Source organism: Trachypithecus francoisi, unplaced genomic scaffold, assembly GCF_009764315.1.
Source record: "Trachypithecus francoisi isolate TF-2019V2 unplaced genomic scaffold, Tfra_2.0 Lachesis_group11, whole genome shotgun sequence".
Lineage (NCBI taxonomy): Eukaryota > Metazoa > Chordata > Mammalia > Primates > Cercopithecidae > Trachypithecus > Trachypithecus francoisi.
In genome coordinates this window covers 99,196,141-99,221,257 of record NW_022681456.1, presented here as the reverse complement: position 1 = coordinate 99,221,257, position 25,117 = coordinate 99,196,141, and the positions used below count along the sequence as shown (strand labels likewise).

General features: G+C 39.2%; 1 protein-coding gene across 5 annotated transcripts in view; it reads left to right on the top strand.

Annotated features, from left to right (window-relative positions):
- BICD1 (BICD cargo adaptor 1) overlaps positions 1–25,117 on the top strand; it is a 285,326-nt gene that overhangs the window by 61,418 nt on the left and 198,791 nt on the right. The window lies entirely within an intron of this gene.

The following is a 25,117-nucleotide window of genomic DNA, read 5'->3' as shown; positions in this document are numbered from 1 at the left end:
GACTTTTCTAGAAGGTTCTCTTTGAAGAAAAGTTTTCTCTGCTAACCACACTTTGAAAAATTATTTCTGTAGGAAAATGATATATTATCTTTGGATCACCTAGGTCGCCAGACAGCTTTCATTAGAAAGTTCTACCCATGTGGCTTTAGCTTCCAAAGATACACTTCCTTTTTTTGAGACAGGGTCTCACTGTATTGCCCAGGCTGGTCTTGAACTCCTGGGCTCAAGTGATCCTCATGCCTCAGCCTCAGCCTCCCAAAGTGCTGGGATTACAGGCATGAGCCACTGCGCCTGACCCCCAAGATACTTTCACCAAACTGTGTTTCAAAGTTACGCTTTTAAATTATATTTAAAGTTCATATAAGAACAGGCTTAGCTGTAACACTGTAGAGGCGAGAATATGGAATTGACATGGGTCCTTTTCACACTTGTTCCCCACACAGGGCCAACATGAAACCTGTCCCTGAGTTTAATCCTAAGAAAAACCTTGTTTCACTAGCAAATGATTCCCTTCTCTGAGAAGGCAAATTAATTATTTTATTTCCAGCTTTCTCTTAGGCATCCTGAAATTCTGAGCTCAGTTTCATGCTCTGAAAAAGAAAAAATAACTGCTGGAGTCACATAAATGGTATTGACTTTTTGGATTGGAGTATTTGTTTTCTCTGTTCCTTACCTATTTCCCCCTATTTTTCTTACTTCTTTTCCATTTTATTTTGTCTGCCTCTTTGTAAACTGCCTTAAATGCTTTTTGGAATGAGGCAGGATATACATTCAATAATAAAATATGTCTAAACCACTTATGAACAAAACCTTGGGCTGGAGCCTAAACATTTCTATATAAAAAGACCCGATTCCCCACCTTCTCCAAGAATATTATTTAGTCATTTCTCTGCATTGTACTCAACTCTTTAAAGATTATAGAACTGTAGTTAGCGTATTAGAAGGCTTGTGGATCTAGATTCTATGTCCTCAGCAGGTGAAGTATTTTTTATGCAATACCACTGTACGGATTATAGAGTTCTTACTTGGGCTGGCATAATTTTGTGTGACCAAAATTCGGCAAAGGGTCTTGTCAGTTTGGGGAGAGATTAGTGGAGCATTGAATTTCAGAGTGTGAAATGACATTAGAGGTTATCTGGTCCAGTGATTCTCAACCAGGGAGACATTTGGTTATTTCCGGAGATATTTTTGGTCACAACTGGGGTGGGTGCTACTGGCATCTAGGGATGGAGCTCAGGAATGCTGCCAAGAACCCTGCAGTGCACAGGACAGCCCCTACACCAGCATGTCACACTGCCGAGGTTGAGAAGCCCTGATCTAGCCAATCCTGTCATTTTTCAGACCCCAGGGAGTTTAAGTGACCTGACCTTCAAATATAAGATTTAATAGTTAATTGCCCAAATTCATTCTTAAAATATAGCAAAACGATGAGAAATCTCCCTTCAAAACTGAGAACAAGACAAAGATGTCTGTTATGATAGACCGTTCTCAGTAGTTTACTGGTCCTCCTGGGGATGCCTCTCAATAGGGAAAATCTACATTCCCGCCTGTTGAAAGCAGACATGGTTACTTGACTTGTTTGGGCCTATGAAGTGTGAACAGGGGCGACACACATCACGTTCAGGCAGGAGACTTAGTAACACATGCCTGGTGTCCCATGCCCTTTTCCCTCTGCCAGTGTTCCAGGGAGTGGCCGGACTGCCAGCCTGGGTCTTGGAGTCACAGCTGGGTCCCGATAGCGATGCTGTGGGCACTGGAAATAAAGCTTTGCTGCTGTTTAAAAATGGAATCACATTGTAAATTAGGATCCTGGGGAGCGTGGCACTAGGCATGCTTATGCAGAGCTAGATGGGGATGCTTTCCTTTCCTTATCATTTCAAGTCCGCAGACACGGCCTTCAGGGCATTCTTCTTCTGTGGTACCTCAGTTGGGGCACCTTGTCTGGAGTACACAGTAAGGCTATGCTACAGTCCTGCTATGACTGAAATGGCAATAAGAGTGCTTTTCTTTTTTGGTGGTTTGTGTATTTATGTTTTAACAATTTTAAACTAGGCTAGGCACAGTAGCTCACACGTATAATCTCAGCACTTTGGGAGGCCGAGGTGGGTGGATCATTTGAGGTCAGGAGCTGGAGACCAGCCTGGCCAACATGGTGAAACCCTATCTCTACTAAAAATACAAAAATTAGCTGGGCATGGTGGCGTGCACCTGTAGTCCCAGCTACTTGGGGGGCTGAGGCAGGAGAATTACTTGAACCCAGGAGGCGGAGGTTGCCTTGAGCTAAGATCATGCCACGGCACTTTGGGTAACAAAGCAAGACTGTCTCTCTCTCTATATATATATGTATGTGTGTGTGTATGTATATATGTGTGTGTATCACACACACACATACATACATATATGTACTAAAACTGCTGACATTGAGCATTATACAATAAGACAGATTTTCCTTCCTTGTTTCTTTGCATCAATTTTCTCTGCCTCTCCCTCCCTTCCTTTTATGTTTGCTTCAGTTGGGACTGGGCATGAATGCACACATTGCTGTCTGGCTTGTATCTATGTGCTAAGTCTAGAATGATCAGTTACCCAAGGAGGAGGGAATCAGTGCTAGTGAAGGATATAGGTTGTGGTTAACTGGAGTTCCCAAGTAGCTGGATCTTTTGTGACAGGAACTGGCTAGTTTAGTTTTATACCGGATACTGGTTATATAGAGACGAAAAGACAAGATTCCTTCACTCAAAAGAACCTTACCTTAGAGTCTTGCAGGGAAATTGATTTGCAAGCAAGCTGCTTTGCCCCCTTACTCTAAACTCACACTTGAATCTCTGATCTTAACACTTTGATGGTGAAGAAAAAGCCCTCCAGAGAAAAGGTAGTAAGAGATCCAGAATCTAGAGCCTTTCCCAAGGCTTCAGGTAGATGTGGTTGAATTCACCTTGTTCTCTCTTGTCCCCTATTCCCACAGCTTTAGGTGTTTTAAAGGAGTGGAAAACTCCCAAGACACAGGCCCTCTCTGTCACTCCTGACATGCACTTGTAGGGAAGTCCAGAGTGTTTACTAAACATAAAACCTCCAGGGTTTTTATGAATGGTCAATGTTACTCTCAGAAAATGCTGACCTGGGTAGGACAGGTTGTTCATCCATTCCTTGTGTGCTTACCATGTGCCAGGCACAGTTCCAGAACTGGGGATCCACTGCTAAATAAGACCGATAAGGTCTTTGCTCTTAAGGTGTTTCCATGTTAGACATTAATTATATTAATCTCGACTCCAGTTAATGCCCTAGGCCAACCTATCCTCTATTCTCCTTCTTATCTTTAGGCATTTTTCAGTTGTTAAACCAACGTCACCAGGATGACAGCATAACCCAACTAATACCAACAATATTAACCCAACCAAAGCCTGAGTTCACCACCCCGCTCAGCTCCCAGCTGACTGCCCCGGAGTCCTGCTCTGTTCAGGCAGAGACAGAATTTCTTTTGTTTGTTTTTTCTTTGGAGACAGTGTGTCACTCTGTCACCAGGCTGGAGTGCAGTGGCACGATCTTGGATCACTGCAACCTCTGCCTCCCCGGTTCAAGTAATTCTCCTGCCTCAGCCTCCTGAGTAGCTGGGACTAAGGCTCACACTGCCACCCCTGGCTATTTTTTTTTTTTTTTTTTTTTTGTATTTTAGTAGAGACAAGGTTTCACCATGTTGCCCAGGCTGGTCTCAAACTCCTGAGCTCAGGCAATCCACCCGCCTTGGCCTCCTTGGGAGGGATTACAGGCCTGAGCCACCGCGCCCGGCCCAGGCAGAGTTTTAATTGACCACCATCTATTGTCCGACTCCTAGAAACTTTCACCTGGATTCCTTAAAGTGATGCCTTGCTGACCTGATTGGATAACTCAGTATTCATTGCTGAGTAACTGAGGTAAGCGTGATGGTCACTTATTTCTCAGCTATCTATGAGAGCTGTAACTTACATTGTGATCATTCTGGTAAATGTTCTCTAAAAAAGAAAACGAAAAAATAACAGCTAGAGTCATGTTCACCTAGTTTTAACATCTTTAGAGTTTTGCTTCTTCTAAGTTCAGTAGCTCAAAGACAGAAAAAAACACCCAAAGACAGCAATTCTTAACTCTAAACCCAATATTCTTCAACTTTCTAGAAATTATTAGCCACTTTATTTTGATTTTCATCTCTGAAAAAGTATTCAGACTTATATATAGTTGCCAAATGTGTTCATCAAACACTTCTCTAAGAAATTTGCGTCTTTTTGGAATTCAGTCAACATTTTTTAGATAAATGAATGTGAACTCTTTAGGAATTACTTATTCCACAAATGATCCCTTACCAAGATTTCCAGAAACTATTTTCATATCGAAACAAAAACAAAACAAGACAGCACTCTGCTTCTTCCCACAGAGTTCTGAGACAGCTTTTACATAATAATCTCGAACATATTGTAATCTTGTTTATGACAGAAATAAAAAGGCATCATCACATTTTTGTTTTGGAGAGTTCATTGTTTTCCCTATGAATTCATAGGAGATCTTTGTCTATTATAAATATTATCCCTTTGTCTTGAAAATAGCTTTCCCTTCTGTACTCTTTCTCTGTGGGCTTTATGTATCTTTTGTCTTATAAAATGTAGGATGGGTACAGAGTCAGATGTATCTAGTTTTTCCTTTTTAGTGTCATTATTTTTTGTTTTACACAAAAACATCTGCCAGTTGGTAAGTTATATAAATATTCTTAAATTTCTTCTAAAGTTTTAATATTGTATTTTTCAGTTAAAGTGTAATCCGCTGAACCAGGTGTGGTGACATACACCTGTAGTCCCAACCACCTGGGAGGCCGAGGTGGGAGGATTGCTTGAGCCCAGGAGTTTGAGGCTGCAGTGCACAATGTTCACACTACTGCACTCAAGCCTGGACCACAGAGCAAGACCCTGTCTCCAGAAAAAAAAAAAGAGACAAAAGTTTAATCCATTGCATTACTCTTTATTTGTTTTCTTCCAGTTAACCATTGTGTCAGCATGATCAAACTATCTTGCCCTATGAAATGAGTTGCTATCTCTTGTGTATATTCACATCTTTTCCCAGATTTTCTGTTCTGTTCCACTGATGTATTTACAGGCCAGTATCATAATGTGTGAAAGCATTGTCTTTAGTGGAAATTTTTAAATAGTAATTATCCCTTTCTTTTTTTATTCATAATTTTCTTAGTTATTTCCAGATCTTTACTTTTCAATAAATGTATTTTTAAATCACTTAAATAATTCATCTCTAAAACCTCATTGGCAGTCTAATTGGAGTGAATCTTCTGATTCACAAGCATGAAATGTATGCATTTCCATTTATTCAAACCTTCTTTTAGTATTTTAAATATGCGTTCTGTTGTCTTTTTCATGTAGGATGTATACCTTTCCTAAATATTTTATAGTTTCTTGTAAGTAGAATGAATGCATGAATGGATATCTGAAAAAGCATTTGAGGGGAGATTCAACAATCTACGCTACTTTCCCTTTTCTTCTTTTTACCTTGTGTTTCTAACACATACTAAGCTTTTTTCTTTCTTCCAAAATGGGGTTTTGCTCCGTCACACTGGAGTGCAGTGTCACGATCTTGGCGCACTGCAACCTCTGCCTCCCAGGTTCAAGCGATTTTCCTGCTTCAGCCTCCTGAGTAGCTGGGATTACAGGTGCATGCCACCAAGCCCAGCTAATTCTTGTATTTTTAGTAGAGACGGGGTTTCGCCATGTTGGCCAGGCTGCTGTCTAACTGCTGACCTCAGGTGATCCACCCGCCTCGGCCTCCCCAAAGTGCTGAGACACAGGCATGAGCCACCAATCCCAGCCCATTCTAAGCTTTTAACATCCTTAGATTACTGTTCCAAATAAGTTGGAAAGATCCCCCAATTTTTTCCTTAACTTTTTAAAAACAACTTTATTGAAATATATTTTATATGTCATAAAAATCACCTATTTCAAGATGATTTTAGTATTTAATAATTTTTAGTAACTTTACAGAGTGATGCAACCGTAACATAACGATAAATGTTCAGGTTTAGAACATTTTCATCCTCCTAATAGGATCTCTCATGTCCATTTATAGTTAATCCCTGTTTGCACTTTTACCCCATCCACAAGCAATCGTTAATTTACTTCTTGTTTCAATGGATTTGCCTATTCTGGACATTTCATATAAATGAGATGGTACCGTATGTGAACTTTTGTGTCTGACTGCTTTCACTAAGCAAGCATAATGTTTTCAAGGTTCATCTATATTGTCGCCTCAGTATTCTGTTCCTCTGCTGCTGAATAATATACCCTTGTATGCATGTACCACATTTTGTGTATCTGTTCATTAATTTGTGGACATGTAGGTTGTTTCCACTTTTTGGTTATTATGAGTAATGCTCCAGTGAACTTCACATGTAGGTCTCTGTGTGGACATATGTTTTCATTTCTTTTCAGTAGGTACGTAGGAGTGGAATTGCTCGTTCATTTAATGGTTTTTGAGAAATTGTCAAACTATTTTCCAAAGTGGCCACACCATTTTATATTTCTAGCAGTAATGTATGAGGGTTCCTATTTCTCCTTTCTTAACGTTTTTCTCCCAGTTTAATGATTTACATTGAGGTATAACTTACATATGATAAAATGCTCAGATCTTAAGTGTACAGTTCAATTGTTTTTGGACACATGTATACATGCATGTATACAACCACTGCGTCAATCAAGATACGAAACATTTCCATCACTCGAGAAAGTCCCTTGTTCCTTGCCCTCAGATTTTGATTTCTGTCATTCTAACCTACTGTTTTGATTTCTATAATTGTAGATTAGTGTTTATTCCAGAATTTCATACAAATCAAATCATACAGTATGTACTCTTTTGTGTTGTCTTCTTTCACTCAGTGTAAAGGTTTTGAGTTTCATCAGTTATTGTGTTTATCTCAGTTGTTTGTTCCTTTTTATTGCTGAGAGCTCTCCATTATATGAATGTCCCACATTTTTGTTTATGCAGTTACCTGTTGATGGACATTTGAGTCATTTTTCATTTATAGTTATTAGGAACAAAGGTACTATTAAACATTTGTATACCAGTCTTTTTGTGGACATTATTTCATTTTTCTTGGGTGAATTCCCAAGAGTGTAATTGCTGGGTCATAGGGTAGTTATATGTTACTTACTGTTTTTTATCTAGTATTAAATCACTTTACAAAATTCTTTAAGAATTACAGTTTTTTGGCCGGGCACGGTGGCTCATGCCTGTAATCCCAGCACTTTGGGAGGCCGAGGCAGGTGCATCCCTTGAGGCCAGGAGTTCAAGACCAGCCTGGCCAACATGATGAAACCCCGTCTCTACTAGAAATACATAAATTAGCCAGGTGTGGTGGTGCGCACCTGTAATCCAAGCTACTTGGGAGACTGAGGCATGAGAAGCTCTTGAACCCAGGAGGTGCAGAATGCAGTGAGCCAAGATCACACCATTGCACTCCAGCCTGGGCAACAGAGCTAGACTCAGTCTCAAAAAAAAAGAATTATAGTTTCTAAAAGATCTTGTCTTATATTAATATTTTAGATTTTCTAATATTAGTTATAATATTAGAAATATTATAGAAAATATAATATTATTCGATATTAATATTTTAGATTTTCTAAATTATTATACAATTTGCTGATAGGTATAATTTTGAGTTAGATCTTTATCTGTTGATCTGGAGGAGTTTCTGGGACTTTTTTTTTTTTTTAAAATGAAGCACACAAGTTGCCCAGAAATGTGTATAGTATAATCTAAATTTTGTAAGACAAGCAATAACATGTATGTATATGTTCACGACTCTATAGGCAAAGGAAAAGATGTGAAAGATGTTCACTGGGATGCTAACCATAGTTTCGTGGCTGGAGGGGTGGAGGTGGTTAAGGGGAGGTATAGAGGGTTGAGTTTAAAAAAAAAAAACGAATCAAGGATAAAGAAAACACATTATTAAAGCTAAAATGATTTAGTAGAATATAGATATTTATATAAAATGTTTATTGCAAAAACTTTTTAATGATAAAAATATTGGAACCAGCATAAAGATGAGCTTACCAAAGTTATTTGCAGCTGTTAAAAATAGTGATATACATGTGTTTAGAATGTATATTAAATTCAAATTCAGATTGCAAAGCAGTATGCATACTGTGGCCCTGACTATTTTGTGCTAATATGATTGTGATTATCGTGTTTTGTTTGTTTGTTTGTTTTTTTACTTTTTAAATCTTATGGGGGAAAAAGCCGGAGTTATTTCTAGAAGTATGAATCACTGAAACACAGTAATATTCCTTAAATTATATTTTTCTTGGGATAGCTGTAATTATATAAGATTTAGTCAAATCTTTAATTAGACGGTAGGCTGATTGAGGGTAGGGATCCCTCAAGATTCTATGTGTCACCCTCAGAGCTCAGAATAATTCTGACTGATTCATAACATAAAGAGATCACCGTTGAACACAGTCCGTAGGAAAGTAAGAGCACAGCATTAAAGAGATCCAGGTATGAGTGTTAAAGAAGAATGGGCCCTGGTCAGAGTATTCTCCACTTGACATCAATCAATTCTCCACTTGATTGACCTGGAGAGTACTTTGACAGGGCCTGCTCTTCACTTACGTAGGCTTGGTGCCTACCTTTTGCAGCTGAACAGGCTTGGCTCCAGTTCTTGCTGGGACTTAAGCTACAGTTTCAGGGAAAAGGCAGAAAGCCAAGATAGGGCAGGAATGGGATGAAAGGGGACTGGCCTATTGGCTAGGTCAGCAAATTTGTCTGTGATTTACAGAACTAAGCTCAGGATTTCACTTGGTTAGAATTTGATTGCCTTTCATTTGATTCAAGTTGGAGCCACTGCTCCAGGCTGTTCTGCCTGGTGGATGGACCATAGAAGCAGGGATCTCATGACTTAGCAATATTAAAACCTCAGGCAGGTGGCTGCTTGTTGGTCTGAGCAGCCTCTAAATTTGTACAAAAGCCTGGTGGCTGGCTGGGTTGGTAAAAATGGCAGCTGTCCCGCACGCTGACATTGGGGGTTACTCTGCACTGCTGCAGGCTGTCCTGGCGCACTGCAGGCCGGGCATAATTTCTTGGTGGAGGACGTCACTCAGTTTGGAACCCTGAGCTGTGGTGCGTGAGGCTCTTGCGTCATATTTGTATTTAAGGAGTTCACACTTCGTTTTAGGGAAAACATCTGTTCCTTGGTTAAAACAACATTGCACTTTTAACAGAGCAGCCACCTTTTTCCACATACGATAAGACAGGTTTTGGGCATATGGAGTATTAAGCGAAAAGAGCACTATATATTTCGTAGTTCTTTAAAGACCATTGACATGTAAATTAATGTGTAAGAAGATATCGTTTAAGAGGGGTTATTGCACATGGTGGAAGAAATGCTGCTTTGCATTTATCTGTGTGAGGTAATCTGCCTGTGCGTCTGAAGAAACAGCAGGCTCTGCTGCCGCAAGTGATGAAGCAGTTCTGTGGAGAAACACATTTACACCAGTTTCCGGATGCCATTCCACCAGAAATAATTTCAAGAATATGTTTATATTTTAAATAAATGATAAAATTCCAGATGAAGTATACATTACAAAGGAGAAACTTGGTATTATTATGTATTAATCCATATTAACTAAAGTTGAACCTGATATCAAAATATTGATCCCTTTTTAAAATGGACAAAAACACTTGGAGTTAAATTGTTTTTCTTCCTCTTTGTGCTAGCTGGTGCTTAAAGTCTAATGATGTGACAATTGGATAGTAAGGGAGTCTAAATCTCTACTTTCTTGATTCCCAGTGTGCTAACTTTACTAAAATTGTAGGAATAAGCGAAATATTTTTCATAGCAATAATAAGGATTTTTAAAAATTATGTGATGATTGTGTGTTAGACTGAAGTAATTAATACCTTTGTCATAGGGGCCAGGTGCAATGGCTCATGCCTTTTATCTTAGCACTTTGGGAGGCCGAGACAGGCAGATCACTTGAGGTCAGGAGTTTGAGACCAGCCTGGACAGCATGGTGAAGCCCCATCTTACTAAAATTACAAAAATTAGCTGGGCATGGTGGTAGGCACCTGTAATCCCAGCTACTCAGGAGGCTGAGTCAGGAGAACTGCTTGAACCCGGGAGGTAGAGGTTGCAGTGAGCCAACATTGCGCCACTGCACTCCATCTTGGGCAACAAAGCAAGACTCCCTCTCAAAAAAAAAAAAAATCTTTGTCATGAGACTAAAGAGGATTTAAGGTGGAGGATTTCCCCTCGCACTAGGTAAAGAAGCAAAGCCCTGCTTGTTCAGAGCCTGAGCCCAGATTTGAATTTTTTAGACTTTCATTTTCTCCCTTTATGAAGTGGCAAAGCCAGTTAAGTATAGATGTGGCCTCCTATGTCCCTGAGCTTCTGGGTCCAATAATCAGCTCTGTGACTCCTCTCAAAGAATCCAGAGGATTTCCTGCCTGGACCTTGAAGGCACCTCCCTGCTACGTATTTCCCAGCTCTGGTTTTTCACCTCCTCAGGATGAATGTCTTCTTGAATGTCCTCTGAAAGAGTCTCAGCTGCACTTAACCTTTCATCAAAAGAGGGACTCAGAGGCCTTAAAATAGGCATCAGGTACACACTTTATGATTCTGGGATTAGGCCTATTTTTTGGTGTTTCCCGTGGTCAAATTTTTAATTTCTCAACTTTATTGGATTTCTAAAGGTACCCTCCCTTGGTTCTCTTCATTGTCTTCTTCAAAGGATTTCCTCAGCAAAGTTACCCTAGTCTTAACCGGAAGAGCATGGCTCCCTTGAAGAGTCTAAAATAAGCCTTTTCCTTGAGTAACACCCAGCTCTGGTCTTGCTAAGTTACATTTTTCTCCTAACCTTATTCTTAAATCCTCTGCTCACTAGTTCAAAAATGTTATTCTGCCTTCCAGAACATCACACTTTGTAAACATTTTGTTAATAATAAAAGCCAGCATTTCTTGGATACTGGTTTTGTAACATACATTATCTCATTTAACCCTGTGATGATATTATTCATTAAGGAGCATTTGCTTTCTTAGGTCTGCAGCCTCACCCATCTGTATCCCAGCTTTTAACAGCTTATTACTGCTCTTTCCTATCACATTCTCCTGTGGGTACCAGTTTTTTTTTTTTTTTTTTAATTATATCTTTAGAGGAGTTTCAGGAGAGAATAAAAATAAATATATTTTTCAATCCATCTTTACCCAGAAATGGAAATACTACTTTTAACAATGGAACTAGAAATTAAGAATGTTTTTGGCGTTTGGAGACATGCATAAAAATACTAAAGAGGCGCTTATAAAAAAATTCCACTTTTGGCCAGGAGGAGTGGCTCACGCCTGTAATCCTAACAGTTTGGGAGGCCGAGGAGGGTGGACCACTTGAGGTCAGGAGTTCAAGACCAGCCTGCCCAACAATAGTGAAACCCTGTCTCTACTAAAAATACAAAAATTAGCTGAGACTGGTGGCATGTGCCTGTAATCCTAGCTACTAGGGAGGCTGAGGCAGGAGAATTGCTTGAACCCAGGAGGCAGAGGTTGCAGTGAGCGGAGATCATGCCACTACACTCCAGCCTGGGCAACAGAGCAAGACTCTGTCTCCAAAAAAAAAAAAAATTTTACTTTTTACTATAAATTTGTCATATTTAATGCCATGGTGTATTATAGTTCTGGCTACAAAATAAAAACAATTTATTTTTAAACTTGATTTTTTTTCTCCAATTAACATTTGAAATCATTAAAAGTTACTAGCAGGAGCCTCTCATTTTATGCATATAAATGCAATAAAACAACTGGTTATCTTATGCTCTATATGAAGGGTAATATTTTAAGTGCATTTTCAAATTCAGCTAAGCTAGTGATTCTATCAGAAAATATCATTTTTTCCCTCACTGGCTTTTGAAACATAATTAGATTTTCTGAGCAACTGTTGCTTATAATTGGAATTTGCTTATTATAATTTTAACAGAGAAAAACACTGACCTATGTAATTTTAGTGCAATTAAATTTTTCTCCTTATGCCTATGTGTATCTCATCAATTCAGCAAAAGCAAAACCTGATCTAGAAGTCCCTATGCAGCAGATTTTAGGGAAAGAAGTAGTCAGCTGATTTGTCTGGGCCATAAAACCATGGTGTCTGGCAGAATTGTGATAGTAATTGCTCTAAGATGCATTCTGTTTACAAAGACTAATGTTGCAGCTTCTTTTAATTAGCTGCTAGAAATGAGAAACTGTCAGGGTATGCTTGTTAGATCTACCTGAATTTATTCCATTGCAAATAAAGCAGAATTTAAAGAATATCAATGTAAAACAGGAAACTGCTCATTGTAAACCAAGTTCAGAAAGGTAGTGGTAAATATCTGAATGTATCCTTTTGGTTTTATGGGAAGCAGAAAAACCTGATTTCCTATGGCACAGACCATTGCATTCTGTATTGTATTGTATTGTTTTCTTTTTTTTTTTTGAGACAGAGTCTTGCTCTGTTGTCCAGGCTGGAGTACAAGGGCGCAATCTCAGCTCACTGCAACCTCCACCTCCCGGGTCCAGGCGTTCTCCTGCCTCAATCTCTCTAGTAGCTGGGATTACAGGTGGGCGTCATCATGCCCAGGTAATTTTTGTATTTTTAGTAGAGATGGGCTTTCACCATGTTGGCCAGGTAGGTCTCAAACTCCTGACCTCAAGTGATCCACCCACCTTGGTGTCCCAATGTACTGGGAATATAGGCATGAGCCACCATGCCCGGCTGTTTTCTAAATTTTTTTTATATGTAAATTTCTGTCCTGAGCAGATGATTTACTTCCAGAGAAAAGGATCTTTGCATTCCCTACTGTCTGGCATTATGCATAATAAATATACACTGGCAAATACATAATGGTAGTATTTTTTTTTATAAAAGTATGAGAAATTGCTTTGAGAAAATCAAAGGGTTAGAAATAAAATTAAAAGCATTATTACAATTTATCATGAAATTTGGTGAATATTACAGAGCTTTGTTTGTCCACTGGGTTAGAAAATTCAAGTTTCTTTTTTCTTTTTTAAGAGATAGTGTCTTGCTCTGTTGCCCCGGCTGGAGTGCAGTGATATGATCAGAGATCACTGCAACCTTGACCTTCTAGACTCGAGCAATGCTTCCGCCTCAGCCTCCAGATTAGCTGGAACTACAGATGTGCACCAGTGCACTCAGCGAAATTTTTTTATTTTTTAAATGTTTTGTAGAGATGGAGTCTTGCTTTGTTGCCCAGGCTGGTCTCAAACTCCTGGCCTCAAGTGATCCTCCCTCCTTGGCCCCCCAAATCCTGGGATTACAGGCATGAGCCACCACACCTGGTCTTAGGTTTCTTAATTTTATTTCTCTGTGTTTCTACAGGCTTTTAGGCCATTTTACTAATAGTTATTTTTAAAACAAATTTTTTTTTGATACAGAGTCTTGCCCTGTCACCAGGCTGGAGTGCATTGCAGTACAGTGGCATGATCTTGGCTCACTGCAACCTCTGGTTCAAGCGATTCTCCTGCCTCAGCCTCCCTAGTAGCTGAGATTATAGGTGCATGTGCCGTCATGCCCAGCTAATTTTTGTATTTTTAGTAGAGATGGGGTTTCACCATGTTGGCCAGGCTCGTCTCGAATTCCTGACCTTGTGATCTGCCCACCTCGGCCTTCCGAAGGGCTGGGATTACAGGCGTGAGCCACCGTTCCCAGCCTACTAATATTTTTTAAAAAGGAATATTGATTTTTGTAGTTGTATGGCAGACACAGCTGACAGCACTAACTTAAGCTTGCTCTGAGAATGACCTTGCATGGCAGATGCACCTGACAACAAAATTTAAGCATAACCTGAGGATGACCCTATAGCCTAAGAAGAATGTGTGTTCAGAGTTCCCAGCTAATAAATCCAGGAGTGGCCGATTGGGAGAGTCATTCCTTATCTATGAGTAACATCTGAACCCTCAGCCCATCCTGTGGAACACAGGCCATATAGGGGATTGAGGCCCTTTGTTTTTGGTTAGATAGAGGTTGCTACGGGGAGGGTGCTGAGCAAAAATGCTGTATAAACCGCATGCTTTTTACAAGCAGTTGCCGTTCTCTGGTCCAGCCCGTCACCACTGGACCACCCTGTATGTGAATCCTCTCAGTAAACCCTGTCTCATTTACTGACTCCAGGTCTCTTCTTTGGCCTCTCAAACATGGCACCATCCGTATTGTAGCCATTCTAGTCCGGCATGACAGTGGTCAGTTGAAGAAGGCTGAGAATTTAGGGTGCTGTGAAGTGTTTAATCATCTATCATAGTATCTAATTTAGTGTCTCTCAAGGAAAAAACATATTTGTTGATTTGATTTCATGCCAACACTGATGTTTTTTGCTACTCTATGGCCTTGAATAGTCAGGCATTGCCTGTAACCAAAAGGATATATGGAAAATAATTGTTGTCTTTTTTTTGTTTTTGAGATGGAGTCTCACTCTGTCGTCAGGCTGGAGTGCAGTGGCATGATCTTGGCTCACTACAACCTCCACCTTCTGGGTTCAAGCGATTCTCCTGCCTCAGCCTCCTGACTAGCTGGGATTACAGATGCATGCCACCACGCCCAGCTAATTTTTGTATTTTTATTAGAGACGGGGTTTCACCGTGTTGGCCAGGCTGGTCTTGAACTCCTGACCTTGTGATCCACCCACCTCACCCTCCCAAAGTGCTGGGATTACAGTCATGAGCCACACCACGCCCAGCCAAAATAATTGTTTTCTATCCTTAATGAAGACCTAATGAGAATTTGCTTAGAATAATGGCAAAAAAACTTAAAGTCTTCAAAAAAGCAAAGTGAGGATGATAGGTCTCCTCTTGCCTGAAACTTTGGAAAAAGGTAGATGAATTACAACTAAGTCATCTTTTAGCTCTGCTTTCTTGATCTTCATTCAAAGTTTATGACACCTAAATTCTCTTCAACTCATAAAATGTGCTTTATGGTTTAATAGAAAAGCTATAAGCACATGTCAAAATTAGTTCTTATTAGCTATATGCCTATAGAACCAATTTTGTGATTTTCAATATGATATGTTCAATTCCAGAAGGTTATTTATAAATCAGTTGGTAGGAACCTGTTTTTTGTATAAGCTGTGTCCAGGTGGATGTCTCTTCACCCTTTTATGTACCTGGACCAATAGTACCAGAGATCATGGGAGCATAACCACCCCATAAGAACTCTACCCCTGCCGCAGCCTTCACTATTTGGCAGGGGAAGCAGAGACTGCCATCTTCAAGCCACTGGTAGAGCCCCTTTCACATGACCTGGGAGGTAATTTCACAAGCAAAGAAGTCTAAAGTACAGATTGTACTTAATTTAAATTATTGCTTTTGTCATATTCTCTACCATTCACAGGAATGTTTTATTATTAATCACAAATCATAAGCAATTTATACTCTTGATTATTTTGAAAGAGCCACATCCACTACTACGGTTTTGAAACCTTATTAGTCAGCTTAGTTGTGCTGTGGTAACAAACCCCAAAATTTGAAGGGCTTACAACAATAAAGGTTTATCTTTCATGCTGTACATTCATTTCTGGTAACTAAGACAGTATTCCATGTCACTGTCATTCTGAGATGTGGGCTGAAGGAACATCACCTCCCTGAGGTTTTGCTAGTGTTTTAGTAGACAGAAAAAGAACACAATGGGAACACACACAATGGTTCTTAAAGCTTGAGCTTCAAAGCAGCACATGTCATGGCACTCACACTTTACAAAGCAAGTCACATGGCTGCTCTGGGGACATGCAGTCCTGCAGGAGAGGGGCTCCCAAATCAGACAGCCACTCCTAGCATCAATGACACAGGAATCTATAGTCCTTTCATGCAGAGGGGTGGTGAATCCACCACAGTTACAAAATCTTGAGACTTGCCATAAACAAATTCTCATCTGTTTGTGTGATGAGGTCCGGGTGATGGCCCACTTCAGTAATAAAGACAGTGCACTGTGCTCAACACGCCATTTCATCTTCTCCCTGGGTTGATAGGAAGATGGTCTTCTCAACCCCTTTGCATCTGTGTGGGGCCAGGAGACTAAACACTGCCAACTGCTTAGGGAGGAATGACATGCGGCACTTCCAGACCTAGCTCACAACTGGCAAAATCTACTCTCCCCCGACTCCTTGAGCCTGTCACTCCAAATCACTGCATAGAGGCAGTGTTTCCAGGAGAACCTCACTTGACCAGAAACATCTGCTTTGAACATGGTTAGAACAAATGAAACCTTTTTCTGTTAAAACACTTGAGACTCTGTGGCTCTTCATTACTGTGTTACCCTATCCTGACCTTGCTTTGTGGTTTACTTAATGATGCACATTTACTAGAGTGATGTACATTCAACAGTGAGGTGGCCACATACAACATACCCCTAAAACATTGCTGAAAGTACACAGCTGTTTCTACTGTAAAAATTATGAGTGAAGAACTGAGTTTTGAATTTTGTTTTAATTCATTTAAATTTAAGTGGTCACATGTGGCTGGTGGACCACAGAACCTTAAGCAGTAGGAAGCTTTTTGCTACGTGATGTGTGATAAATCTTTCCACTGTCTTAGCAATCTAAACATAAAACCAACATGTCTAAATTTCACACTTTCTAGATGATGAAGAGTCATAAAATGAACAGTCTTTATATGGTGTTTCAGGGGGACACTTATGACATTGGAGTGCTGGTCAAAGTTCTTTATTATTTTTTATTTGTTTCCAAATATGGAGTGCAGAAAACCAAATGGTGGAATGGACATTTTTACCCAAGTGTAGTTGTGGTCTTTAATGATATAAAATAAAAGACCATATTCATTTCTGGATTTTCTTCATTGCGAAGTATGTGAGATGTGACTTGACAACTTTGCAAATGTCATGCCTCTGCTTAAATATCTGCATTGTATTTATGGAAATGTTTGAGATCCTGGAAACCAGTTAGAGGTGTTATAAAAGACTATTTCTTGAGGTCCAAAAGACTTCAAAATAGGAGCTGAGTGGTATAATGGAAAGAACATTGGATTAGGAGCCAGAATATCTGGGTTATGTTGCCTACTCTCTCACTAACTGGCTCTGTGAATTTGGGCAGGTTATTTGAACTCTCTAGGTCTCTATTTCTTCTATGCTGAGTTTATAGGCTTAGATTAATCACCCACCTCTAAAATTCCCTGGTTGAATTTAGGTCAGGTCTTCTTAATCATTTGTTATTCACACATGGAATGTGAAGTATTAAAACTGAGCCCACCATGTCAATATAACTTAACTTTTTGTTCCAGGAAATTCGTGCCCAGGAAGATAAGACAGTAAATTACTAAATAAATTCACTGTTTGCTTTAGGAAAGTCTTGCCAATCAATTTATCAGGACAAACAGTTTGCTCATCTGGGCAAACAGTTGTTTTATTAAAACAATATGTTGCTCACCTGGGCAAACAGCTTGACGAGTTTGTGAAAGAATGTCACTATGCATTGTGGTTTTGAAAATGAATCTATGGGCTGGGCGCGGTGGCTCACGTCTGTAATCCCAGCACTTTGGGGAGGCTGAGGCGGGCAGATCACAAGGTCAGGAGTTCGAGACCAGCCTGACCAACATGGTGAAATCCCATCTGTACTAAAAATACAAAAATTATTTGGACATGGTGGCGCGCTCCTATAATCCCAGCTACTCAGGAGGCTGAGGCAGGAAAATTGCTTGAACCTGGGAGGCGGAGGTTGCAGTGAGCCGAGATCGTGCCATTGCACTCCAGCCTGGGCAACAGAGCGAGACTCCATCTCAAAAAAATAAATAAAAGGAAAAAAAAGAAAATGAATCTATGGAAACAGTAGACACTGGGGACTCCAAACGAAGGGCAAGGATGTAAGAACTACCTATTGGGTACTATGTTTATTATTTGGGTGAGGGATTCAGTAGAAACCCAAACCTCAGCATCACACAATATATCCATCTAACAAACCTGCACATGTACCCCTGAATCTAAATTTTGTTGTTGTTGTTGTTGTTGTTTGAGATGGAGTCTCGCTCTGTCACACAGGCTGGAATCTACTATAAGTGCTTTTTTTTTTTTTTTTTTTTGAGACAGTCTGTCTCTGTTGCCCAGGCTGGAGTACAATGGCATGATCTCAGCTCACTGCAACCTCTGCCTCCTGGGTTCAAGCAATTATCCCACCTCAGCCTCCTGAATAGCTGGGATTACAGATACCTGCCATCATGCCCGGCTAATTTTTGTATTTTTGTAGAGACGGGGTTTCACCATGTTGGCCGGGCTGGTCTTGAACTCCTGACCTCACGTGATCCACCCACCTCGGCCTCCCAAAGTGCTGGGATTACAGGCATAAGCCACAGTGGCCGGCCTACTATAAATGCAATTTTATTTACTATTTAACTGGGAGTAAAATATCTTCGTATGTAAGTCTAGGTATTTTTCCAACTAGCACGAGACTCTAGATAGTTTATATACTGGTGAGATTGATTACAAGATTAGTGAGCACATCATAGACATTGAGTTAATTATGACAAGAATGAATAAAACCAATTTTCTGTGTCAAATGTAGTTTACAACTTTATGTAAATATTTATCATATACATTGTAAGAAATTCAGTTTTCTGTAACAAAATACATAGTCTTAAGTTTACAGTTCAAAACCCATAGAAGTTCCGTGACATTACTTGCCAACATTTACAAGACACTTACTAATTTGATGAGAGACAGAGTATGTGCACATTTAAACTTAAGGCAGAAATTTGTGTCTATTGCCTAAGTGTTCTTTGTTCACTGGGCTCTGAAGACCATCAAATAAAAGTACTTCTTAATTTAGTGTTTTTGACACTGAATCTTGAAGTCTGTTTTTTTTGAAACAGAATCTCACTCTGTTGCCCAGCATGGAGTGCAGTGGTGTGATCTCGGCTCACTGCAATCTCCGCCTCGTGGGCTCAAGTGATTCTCATGCCTCAGCCTCGGAGTAGCTGGGACTACAGGCACCCACCACTGTACCTGGCTAATTTTTGTATGTTTTTAGTAGAGACGGGGTTTCACCATGTTGGCCAGGCTGGTGCATCCTGAATTCTTAAATAACCAGTATCAAAGTTATTTTTCTTGAACGTTCTCACTAACTATCTTTATCACACATGAGTTCTTTCTTTAATTTTAACTAAGGCCTAATTAAAACATTTTCAAGTTTATAATTTTTATTTTCTCATGAAGCCTGATAGGAAAAGCTTTGCCCTTAGGCTCATAGTTTTACCTGAGGGAATTCAACAATGGATCTGAAAGCAGCTTATTGAGGACATGCAGTTAGAACTTAAGAAGAATGTGCCTTTAAGGAGGAGTAACCCTAAGAAATGGTTCCATGACATTTAAATTCTATTGCTCTGTCAGAGTCATTCTGACAGGTTTTTTTTTTTTTTGAGCTGGAGTCTCGCTCTGTCACCCAGGCTGGAGTGCAGTGGCGGGATCTCGGCTCACTGCAAGCTCCGCCTCCTGGGTTCATACCATTCTCCTGCCTCAGCCTCCCGAGTAGCTGGGACTACAGGCGCCTGCCACCATACCTGGCTAATTTTTTGTATTTTTAGTAGAGACGAGGTTTCACTGTTGTTAGCCAGGATGGTCTCGATCTCCTGACCTCGTGATTCGCCCACCTTGGCCTCCCAAAGTGCTGGGATTACAGGCATGAGCCACCGTGCCTGGCCCCCTGACAGGTTTTAAGTTTCAAAGTTACCAGACAATGTGCAGACAAACTCACCATCTGCTGAGCTTTACCTCACTGTTAACTAGCCTGTGGTAATGTCTTTCTCTTCTTTTCCTCCACTTCCTCCTACTCCTTTTCCTTGCCCTGTCAATATTGGATATAATGGCAGATTAGAAATGGGGTGAGACATAAGGTGAAAACCAAAGAGAATTGTGCAGAAGGTTAAGGGTTAAATAACATCAGGCAGACCAACCATGTATAACTAGACATGAGAAGTTTAGCTGTAGTGTAAAAGTTAAAAGACAAAAGTATTAAAAATCACTATACCTGCATAATTTGTTGATGAATACACAGTATAAAAAGGTGTAAAGTGTGACATCAACAGCATAGAATGGTGGGTGGGGGATAAGTAAAAGTGTAGTAATTTTTTTTTTTTTTTTTTTGAGACAGGGTATTGCCCTGTTACCCAGACTGGAGTACAGTGGTGCAATCTCGGCTCACTGCAACCTCTCCCTCCTGGGTTCAAGAGATTCTCCTGCCTCATCCTCCCGAGTAGCTGGGACTACAGGTGTGCACCACCACACCAGGCTAATTTTTGTATTTGTAGTAGAGATGGGGTTTCACCATGTTGGCCAGGTTGGTCTCCAACTCCTGACCTCGGGTGATCTGCTTACCTCGGCCTCCCAAAGTGCTGGGATTACAGGTGTGAGCCACTGCTCCCGGCAAGTGTACAATTTTTGTTTGCAATTGAAGTTAAGTTGTTACCAGTTTAAACAGAATGTTATGTTTTATGTAAGGTCCATGGTAACCTCAAATAACTTATCTTTAGTAGAAACACAGAAGATAAAGAAATGAATCAAAGCATACCCCTACAAAAAAAAATTTTAAGTCAGGAAGGAAGACTGTAAGAGAGGAAGAAAGAAACAAATGAACTGCAAAACAGAACAGAATAGTTAAGTCATTAACTCTCAATAATTAGTTTAAATATAAATGGATTGAATTCCCCAACCAAAAGATAAAGAGTGGCCAAATGGATTAAAAGAAAACCCAAGATCTAACAATATCCTGCCTATAAGAAATTCACTTTAGACTTAAGGACATACATACTCTGAAAGTAAAGGGATGGAAAAAAATATTCCATGCAAATAGTAATCAAAAGAGAGCAGGAGTGGCTTTATTTATATCAGACTAAGTAGACTTTCAGTCAAAATCTGTCACAGAAGACAAAGAAGATCACTATATAATAATAAAGAGGCCAGTTCATCAAGAGGATATAACAATTATAAATATATATGCACCCAACATTGAAGCACCTTAATACATAAAGCAAATATTAACAGAGCTGCAGGGAAAAAATAGCAATACAACAATAGCAGGATGCCTCAATACCACTTTCAACAATGGATAGATCATCCAGACAGAAAATCAATGAGGAAACAGTGGTCTGAATAATATTATAGACCGAGTGGACCTAACAAACATACACAGAGCATCTCATCCAATAACAGCAGAATACACATTCTTCTCAAGGACACATGAAACATTTGCAAGGGCTAGGTTATATGTTGGGCCACAAACAAGACTTAACAAATTTAAGAAGATTGGAATCATCTCCAGTACCTTTTCTGATTATAATGATATAAAATTAGAAATTAATAACAGGAATTATAATAACAGCAGTGCTGTGGAAGGCGAGTTTGATACTAGCAGAGACTGGTTCATGAGATTTAAGGTAAGAAGCCATCTCCATTACATAAAAGTGCAAATAAGCAGCAAATGCTGATCTAGGGGCTGCAGCAAGTTATCCAGAAGATCTAGCTAAGATTATTGGTAAAGGTGGATGATTTTGAGGGGTTCAAGACTTCAGTGGAGGAAGGAACTGCAGATGTGGTGGAAAAAGCAAGAGAGCTAGAATTAGAAGTGAATCCTGAAGATGTCACTGAATTGCTTCAATCTGAGGATAAAACGTGCATGGATGAGTACTTGTTTCTTATGGATGAACATCTTTCTTAAAGATGGAAACTACTCCTGGTGACGATGCTGTGGACATTGTTGAAGTGACAACAAAAGATGTAGAATATTTCACAAACTTAGTTGATAACCAGTGGCAGAGTTTGAGAGGATTGCCTCGAATTTTGAAAAAAGTTCTACTGTGGGTAAAATGCTGCCAGACAGTGTTGCCTACTACAGAGAAATCTTTCATGAAAGGAACAGTCGATCAATGCTTTAAACTTGTCTTATTTTAAGAAATTGCCACAGCCACCCCACCCTTCAACAACCACCAACCTGATCAGTCAGCAGGCATCAGTAATGAAACAAGACCTTCTACCAGCAAAAAAGATTGTGACTCACTGAAGACTTAGATGATCGTTATCATTTTTTAGCAATAAAGTATTTTTAAGGTATGTGCATTGTTGTTTTAGACATAATGGTGTTGCACACTTACTAGACTACAATATAGTGTCAATATAACTTTCATGTGCACTGGGACACTAAAAAATGGATATTACTTGTTTTATTGTGATATTTGCTCTGTTGTGGTGGTTTGAAACTGAACCTGCAATGTATCAGAGGTATACCTGTATTATAGCTAATACCAAATAAATAGAATTATAAGAGACTACTGTGAATAATTATATGCCTACAAATTGGATAACGTAGAAGAAATGGATCAATTCCTAGAAACAACCTACAAAGACTGAATCATAAAAAACTAGAAAATATAAATGACCAAATAAGTAAATAGATTAAATCAGTAATCAAAAACCTCCAGCAAAGAAAAACCCCAAACCAGATGGCTTCTTTGGTGAGTTCTACTATGCGTTTAAATAAGAATTAACACCAATCCTTCTCAAACTCTTCCAAGAAATTCGAGAGGAGGGAACACTTCCAAATTCATTTTATGAGGCCAGCAACACCCTCATACCAAAGCCAGATAAGGACACTACAAGAAAATTCCAACCAATATAACTGATTAACATAGATGCAAAAGTTCTCAACAAAATACCAGCAAACCTAATTCAACAGCACACTGAAAACATTATACACCATAATCAATGAAATGTATCTCTGAGATGCAAGGATGATTCAAATATATGCAAATTAGTAAATGTGATATACCACATTAACAGGATGAGGGATAAAAATCATATGATCATCTCAATTGTTGCAGAAAAAGTATTTGACAAAATTCAACATCCTTTCATGATTAAAAACTGTTAACAAATCAGATATAGAAAGAATATACCTCAACATAATAAAGGCCATATATGACAAGCTCACATCTAACATCATACTCAATGGTGAAAAGCTAAAAGCTTTTCCTCTAAAACCAAGAACAAGGGAAGGATGCCTACACTCACCACTTCTGTTGTACATAGTACTAGAAGTCCTAGCTAGAGCAATTAGGCAAGAAAAAGAAACAAAAGACATCGAAATTAGGGAGAAGCTATATAGTCTCTGTTTGCAGATGTCATGATCTTATGTATTAAAGAACTCTAAAGATTCCACAGTTAGAACTAAGAAATGAATTCAGTAAAGTTGCAGGATACAAAACTAACATACAAATATTAGTTGCATTTCTGTGTACTGACAACTAACTATCCAGAAATTAAGAAAACAATCCTATTTACAATAGCATCAAAAATAATAAAATAAGCTGGGTGCGGTGGCTTATGCCTGTAAACCCAACACTTTGGGAGGCCAATGGGGGCGGATCACATGAGGTTGGGATTTCGAGACCAGCCTGACTAACATGGAGAAACCCCATCTCTACTAGAAATACAAAAAAATAGCCAGGCATGGTGGTGCATGCCTGTAATCCCAGCTACTCCGGAGGCTGAGGTAGGAGAATCACTTGAACCAGGAGGTGGAGGTTGTGGTCAGCCAAGATCATGCCATTGCACTCCCGCCTGGGCAGCAAGAGCAAAACTCCATCTCAAAAAATGAAATGAAATGAGCTCAGGAATACCAAGGAGGTGAAAGATCTGTACATTGAAAACTGCAAAAATTAATGAAAGAAATTGAAGGCTGGGGCAGCAGGATTGCCTGATTCCAGGAGTTTGAGGCTGCAGTAAGTCATGATTGTGCCACTGCACTGCAGCTGGTGTGACAGTGAGACCAAAAAAAAAAAAAAAAAAAAAAAAAAAAAAAAAAAATTAGAAATTGAAGAAGACAGAAATAAATGGAAAGGTATCCTCTGTTCAAAGAGTGGAATAATTAATATTGTTAAAATGTCCATACTACTGAAAGCAATATACAGATTCAATGCAATGGCTATCAAAATTTTAATGGCATTTTCCACAGATATCAGAAAAACAATCCTAATATTTGTATGGAATCGCAAAAGACCCCAAGTAACCAAAGCAATCTTGAGAAAGAAGGACAAAGCTGGAGGAACCACTTCCTGGTTTCAAACTACATTACAAAGCTCTAGTAATTAAAACAGTATGGAACTGGTCTAAAAAACAGCCACTAGGACCACTGAAACAGAATAGAAAGACTAGAAATAAACCCAATCATATATGGTCATCTAATCTTTGACAAGGGTGCCAAGAATACACAATGGGGAAAAGATCATCTCTTCAATAAATAGCGTTGGGAAAACTGAGTTTCTATATGCAAAAGATTGAAATTGGACCCTTGATTTACAACATATACAACAATTAACTTCAAGGGAATTAAAGACTTAATTAATGTGAGATCTGAAATCATAAAACTCTTGGAAGAAAACATCAGCAAAAAGCTTGACCTTGGTCTTGGCAACGATTCTTTTGGAAATGACAATAAAAGCACAGGCAACAAATGCAAAAATAATGAAATGGGACTATGTTAAACTAAAAAAACTTCTACACAACAAAGGAAACAATCAACAAAATTACCCGCCAGCCTAAAGAATGGGACAAAATATTTGCAAACCATATGTTTGATAAGGAGTTAATATCCAAAATATATAAGGAATTCACATAAAGGATTTCACACAACTCATTAGCAAGAAAACAAAAAGCCCAATTAAAAAATGGGCAAAGGACTGGAATGGACATTTTTCCAAAGAAGACATACAAATGGCTGACAGACATGTGAAAAGTTGCCCAAGATCACTAATCATGAGAGAAATGCAAGTTAAAACCACCATGAGATATCACCTTGCACTTGTTATAATGGCTTTTATCAAAATGACAAGAGATAGTAAGTGTTGGCAAGGATGTGGAGAAAAGAGAATCTTTGTATATTGTTGGTGGGAATATCAATTGGTACAGGAATTGTCAAAGAACAGTATGGAGGTTCTTCAAAAAGTTAAAAATACAGTTGCCATATGATTCAGCCATCCCACTTCTGGGATGAAATGAAATCTGTGTCTCAAAGAGATATCTGCACCCCATGTTCATAGCAGCACTATTCACAATAGCCAAGATAT